Source organism: Odocoileus virginianus, unplaced genomic scaffold (assembly GCF_023699985.2).
Source record: "Odocoileus virginianus isolate 20LAN1187 ecotype Illinois unplaced genomic scaffold, Ovbor_1.2 Unplaced_Contig_132, whole genome shotgun sequence".
Lineage (NCBI taxonomy): Eukaryota > Metazoa > Chordata > Mammalia > Artiodactyla > Cervidae > Odocoileus > Odocoileus virginianus.
Genome location: NW_027224449.1, coordinates 1 through 6,424, shown reverse-complemented (window position 1 = coordinate 6,424; position 6,424 = coordinate 1). Strand labels below are relative to the sequence as shown.

The window sequence follows — 6,424 nt, the reverse complement described above, 5'->3', positions numbered from 1 at the left end:
TATAAAGATTTGGGCTTTACTTTGAATAAGTTCTGAAGTCACTGGAGTGTTTGAAGGTAAAAAGCAACATAATCTGTCTGGTATTTTAACAGGATAACTCTGGCTGCCTTATTGAAAGACTCAAGTGAGGTAGGGATGGAAGTGGAGAGGATGCAGGAAGACCATTAGGAAGCTGTGCAATAAGGCAAACGTGAGATGAGAGTGGTCAGAGTAGGGGGGAGCTGGGAACAACTAGTCAGGCTCTAAATGTATTTTGTAGATAAAATCAAGATGCTGCTGATTAGTCACCTACAGGATAAAAGACAAAAAGGAATTCAAAACATCCAGTGATTATTTTTAAATGGATATAATGTATTTATTGCAGTGAATGTCTGAGACAAACGTAAGGGAAGATATTAGAAACAGTCTTTCCTAATGTTAAGTAGGCATTTAGATTCATGAGTCTGAAGTTCAGAGAATAAAAATGGTCAAGAGATGATATAGGTAGATAGGGAGATAGGGTCTCATATATAGAGATAACTCAAAGTCATTAAACTGTATGGTCCACCAAGAGGTAACCATGGGTGGAAAAGAGAAGGGATTCAAGGGTTGTTTCTGGGACTTGCCAAAATTCAAAATGGCAGTTGGTGGGGGAGGGTGGATAGCACTGAGTATATGCAGCTTTAGAAATAGAAGAAAATCAGATCAAGTCTGATGACCTGCAAACAAAGTGAAGAGAATGTTTGCAGCAGGAAGGCCTGATAAACTATTTCAAATATTGTTTAAAGATCAAATCAGGTGAGGATTAGAACGGTCATTGGATTTAGGTTTTCTTGGTGTTTCAGCCTTGATGAAGAAACCTTTAGCGTGTATGAGTGACAAAAAGCTAGGAGGAACAATCTTATACATTTTAATAGTTTACTCAGAAGTAAGTTTCATTAAAATATTAATAGTCTAGTGCAAATGGAATGTTTTTATAAGTTCTAAGACGAAGGAGAAACAACATTCTATTCACCAGAATTTTTGTTTATTTAGACATATAGTGACAGGTTGGTGGGAAGTTAATGTGACTGGAGCTGTCTCTTAAGTGTAATACAAATGCACAATAGCTAGATATATTCCTGCCTATCCATTTCAATAGAACACCTATAATCTATGTTCAGGGAATCTTGAAAAGAGTGGCAAATATCTATATCATCAGATGGAATACATGTTCTCACAATTATATTCTAAGATATGTGGCTTTGCCTAATGGTTCCTGAGGGGGGAAAAATCCTTAATAATAAAAAATTATAAAAGCAGCAAAAATTTAATTAATGAATGTTTCTAGTACTACATTAATTATGCAGTAGGTATACATTCCATGTAAACTGTGTCTTTAGATTATTGCTAATATATTTTTTACTGTTAGAATATGTAGAGAATAGTTAACCCTGTATATTTTATAATCTTGTCATTTTATATCATCCTTCAGTATATATTTTCCCCCAAATTTTGTAAATATTCCCTTTTTAAAATCTGGATACTTTCTTATCCACATAGATATTATTACGGCATATGAATTTGATTTGGTGAACAGTGTTCCAGTATACAAAAGCACTGAAAGAAAAAATAGTTATTCTTTTGAAAATATAATGAAAATACATGGAATTCAGCATTTCAGATGCAAAAAAAGTTACAATTTAAGCTAAAAAGTCAAGCACTTAGCAAAAAGCAAATTGACATTATAAAGAATGCTAAATTACAGTAAATAGGAATGATGAGTTCATCCATCTTTTAATTGAATGGTCATCTTAAGAGGTAAAATAAATTAACCAACTTCAGAAATTTGGAATCAAATATAAAGCCATTAAACAAGGAAGCCAAAACAGCGAAGTGTGTCTCATTTATACCTTGATAACCACTGTAAACAAATTAGGCACTAAACCACAGTCAGTCCACTTGATCCCACAGAATGAAGTTGAGGACAACAATCAGAAACAGCCAGCTAGGGTTTTTGCTTATTATTTGTTTCCAAATAAGCAACCAATTAATCTAGAGCCAACTAAATGACTTCCTCATTCTGCTCTGTATTTTCTCTGTAAAAACATCTCTAGGTCCTATCCATGGAGTGCTCTTAACTACTTTGGCAGTTACCTGATTCAAAGATATATTTTATCAAATAAACTATTGAAAAATTTAATGTACTTAAGTGTATGGAAAGAATAACATGGAAACTTACATTACCATATGTAAAATAGATAGCCAACTGGGATTTGCCACATGGCTCAGGAAACTCAAACAGGGGCTCTGTATCAACCTAGAGGGGTGGGATGGGAGGGAGATGGGAGGGAGTTTCAAAAGGGAGGGGTGATGTATGTATACCTATGGCTGATTCATGTTGAGGTTTGACAGAAAACAACAAAATTCTGTAAAGCAATTATCCTTCAATAAAAAATAAAATTATCTTTTCTGGATCTCTGGTATCCCTCTGTCTACACTCCAAAGATCCTACTGACCTGCCTCTCTGAAGACAAGAGAATCTCGTTTGCTGGCTGTGTAGCCCAGTTCTTCTTCTCTGGTGGGCTGGCATACAGTGAGTGCTACCTGCTGGCCACCATGGCTTATGACTGCTATATGGCCATCTATTTAAATAAATAAATTTAACAATAGTTTAATAATTTAATTTAATAATAAATGTAATAATAAATTTAAATAAATAAAGCCACTTATTTATTCTCAGGCCACGCCCATAAAGCTATGTGCATTCTTGGTAGCTGCCTCACACCTTGGTAGCTTTATTAACTGCTCTGTCATCACCAAAAGAACGTTTACCATGAACTTCTGTAATGAGAATGTCATTGATGACTTGTTTTGTGATTTGCTTCCCCTGGTGAAGTCAGCTTGTGGCAAGAAGGATGGCTGCCAGGCTCTGCTGTATTTCCTCCTGGCCTCTAATGGCATTGCCCCTGCTGTGTTCATATTTGCTTCCTACCTCTTCATCATCGCCAACATCTTGAGGATCTGCTCCACCCAGGGCCGCCTCAAAGCCTTCTCCACCTGCTTCTCCCACCTGATCTCTGTCACCTTGTACTATGGCTCCATTCTCTACATCTACTCGCATCATGCTTTAACTATTCTTTTGATGGTGGTAAAATAGTTTCTGCATTTTACACCATGGTGTTTCCTATGTTGAACCCATGATCTACAGCTTGAGGAATAAGGGTGTGAAAGAGACCATGAATAAACTCTTCAAATAAATAAAGTTTCTCTCCTTTTAAGCAGATGTAGAGACAATTTTTGAGCAGGCTATTGTATTTCAAGAAGAGCTGCCATTTTATTCCTTTAGGGTCAAGAGTCCTTACGATGCCAGTTCATGAATCTGCACCCTTGGTTCAAGGCCAGTCAAGAGGCCTAAGATGAAAAAAACAAGCTCAATTTAAAAGAGATAAAATTTAAATACAAAATATAATCATTTGTTTTGAATTTTATATTACTTTAGGTTGAAAACAACCAAAAAGCTTAAAACCAAAACCTGTCTTCTATCTCATGAAGTGACAAAATAGCCTACTCTAGAATGATAATATTTTTGATTGATATGTATAGAATAGTATCCAATAATTATTTCTTTAAAATAGGAAATATATTGAATTAAATTTTAATATTTTGATACCACTCAACTACTTAAAATCATAACTTTTATTCCTAGAGCAGAATTTCTAAAGCATTTTTATATGTCCTTTATTCTCCGGAGAAATGTTAACACAAAGGCCCAGTGGTACCCAACAAATAACTCAGTACAACCATAGTTCAGGAAGTGTGACCTCTCCAAGCTACATGTCTGTTTGCATGTTCCTCAATAAACAAAACTTGGTCACCTTGTCATAAGTATCATACTTGTGAATCACTTTATATCTCCCTGGGCTTCTATTTTAATTATATGGGTGAACCTACAAGGCTATCTACCTCCAAATTATGATATTCTGAGCATCAAGGCACAACAACAACAATAATAAAAATACTAATAACTATAGTGAGGTGAAACAACTTAAGAATTATCTCCATGAGTAAACATTACCCAAAATAAAAAGTTATAGAAGGAATATATACAAGTAGTGATCAAACAAAAGATGAAATATGATGAGACACATATAATTTTGACTTTTAAAAGTGAGATAATATTAGTGCAATTTTAGTCAATTAAAAAGTGAATAATGCCCTTGTTTCTATTGTTTTAAGCATTAACAACAACAAAAAATATGTAAAAAATGTGAAATTTAAGCAAGCATTCCCCGAAATTCCAGGAAGTCTTCTAAGAGCAGGAAACACTGACCAACACTGAAAGTAATGCATCCTAAGCTAAATATTAAATCCAAGGAATACAATCCCAGGTAGTTGCAACCCATAGTAATGCAATAGAAACATGGACCCATAGTGCAATTTCAAGATTCTTGTTTAGACAATGTTACAAAAAGGAAATCTATTAATGCCAACCCAGAATCTGATTTCCTAAAAGTTGTCTCTATTTCTCACTATTAATCATAAAATTCCTATAAACCTTATTTTTAACTAGTTGAAAGATTTAGTTGATATATTATAGTGGCAGAAAATCAATTATTTAATGTTGGCTAATTGAAAATAGAAAATTTATTATCCTAGAAGGAAACATCAGTTACTAAATGTAAAATTGATATAGTAAACCTATTCTTAAGTCTCCTAGTATTATAAATCCCAACATTTTTTTTTAAATTTTTATTAGTTGGAGGCTAATTACTTTACATCATTACAGTAGTTTTTGTTATACATTGATATGAATTAGCCATGGATTTACATGTATTCCCCATCCCAGTCCCCCCTCCCACCTCCCTCTCCACCCGATCCCTCTGGGTCTTCCCAGTGCACCAGGCCCGAGCACTTGTTTCATGTACCCAACCTGAGCTGGTTATCCATTTCACCCTAGATAATATACATGTTTCAATGCTGTTCTCCTGAAACATCCCACCATTTATGTATAGAAAAATATATTTAACGACTGGTGAAAATTTCCTTTTCTGAGATAATTTCATCCATTTAGGAAGAACAACCAAGTCCTGTCCTCCAAGTAATTATTGATATGTAACAGATACCGTACCTTTCACCAGTCTAAGTGTATATTCAAAATATTTTATGTATGGAAATGTGAACTCAACTCCAAAATCAACTCTAAATAACATTACCAAGACCCTGGTAAGAACATAGACTACAGCTAGTAATAATCTTAGGAAGACATAAAAATATCTAAAAATACAATAAAACTGTAATTAAACACATGGAACTGATATTTTAGAAAATGCTTTGGAATAATGTAATATTGACATTAAGTTTTTAAGCACTGTTGGGAGCATTTCATATGCAGTTAATGGTCATAAAGTATTCAAAAGAATCTCCATATCAATTTGAATTGAAGAGTGCTTCCCTGATAGCTCAGTTGGTAAAAAATCTGCCTGCAATGAGGGAGACCTGTGTTTGATCACTGGGTTGGGAAGATCCCCTGGAGAAGGGAAAAGCTACCCACTCCAGTATTCTGGCCTGTAAAATTCCATGAACTTGTTTTATTTTTAAAAATTATATCTATGGTCCTTCAATACATAGACGATAAGCAGTGGACTCTTCTGATAGTAGGACTTGCGACATTCCCCAAAATGTACTATTTGGCTTTTCTATTCACATTCAGAAAAGAATAAGAAAAAGGAAGTGAAGTAACAGGATCTATATTGCTGAAATTTATCAAACTCTCTACTACTATAACTTCCTATGGTTGTAATTACAAAGCAAACCTCTTTTAACCTCAGTTCCTCCATGAGTTTGGTCCATCTAGTCTTTCTCAGCACCTCAGTTGAATGAGAGTTACCTAGTATACTGTCCAATTTCTATTAGAACTAATTCTTCTTATTATTTTGCTTTTATTTTCTGTAGTACTTTTCCTTTGAAAGAGGAGGCTAACAAGATGCTAAGAAATATACCGCTAAACCCTCTGGGTTTCAAACTTAATTCTTTTTTATCTCATTTTCAAATAATTTCTCTCTAGTGATTGGCATATTCTCCCTGCCCAGAAGAATGATTCCCATCAGTTCAATGCAAGGGGAGCTGAAATCCAGGGTGCTTCCTGAATTTCAAATATTCGGAATACCTGAGGGTGTTTCCCTGGGGAAGCATCTCATCCTTGTGCACATAGACTTCTAAGTATACTGAGTATATGGTTATAGGCAGGAAAATTATATTCTTATTGGGATACTTCATGTAATAATAAAAGAAACTCTATTAGCCATGATCCTCCAAATGTGCATGCCAGTTGCTCAACTGTGTCTGACTCTTTGTGACCCCATGGGTTGTAGCTTGCCAGGATCCTCATTCCATGGAATTCTCCATGCAGGAATATTTGAATGGGTAGTCATTTCCTTCTCCAAAGGATCCTCCTGACCCAGAG

General features: G+C 34.9%; 1 pseudogene; it reads left to right on the top strand.

Moving 5' to 3' along the window:
* The first annotated feature begins 2,427 nt into the window (after positions 1–2,427).
* Positions 2,428–3,218, top strand: LOC110121896 (olfactory receptor 9G1-like; annotated as a pseudogene).
* Positions 3,219–6,424: the final 3,206 nt, after the last annotated feature.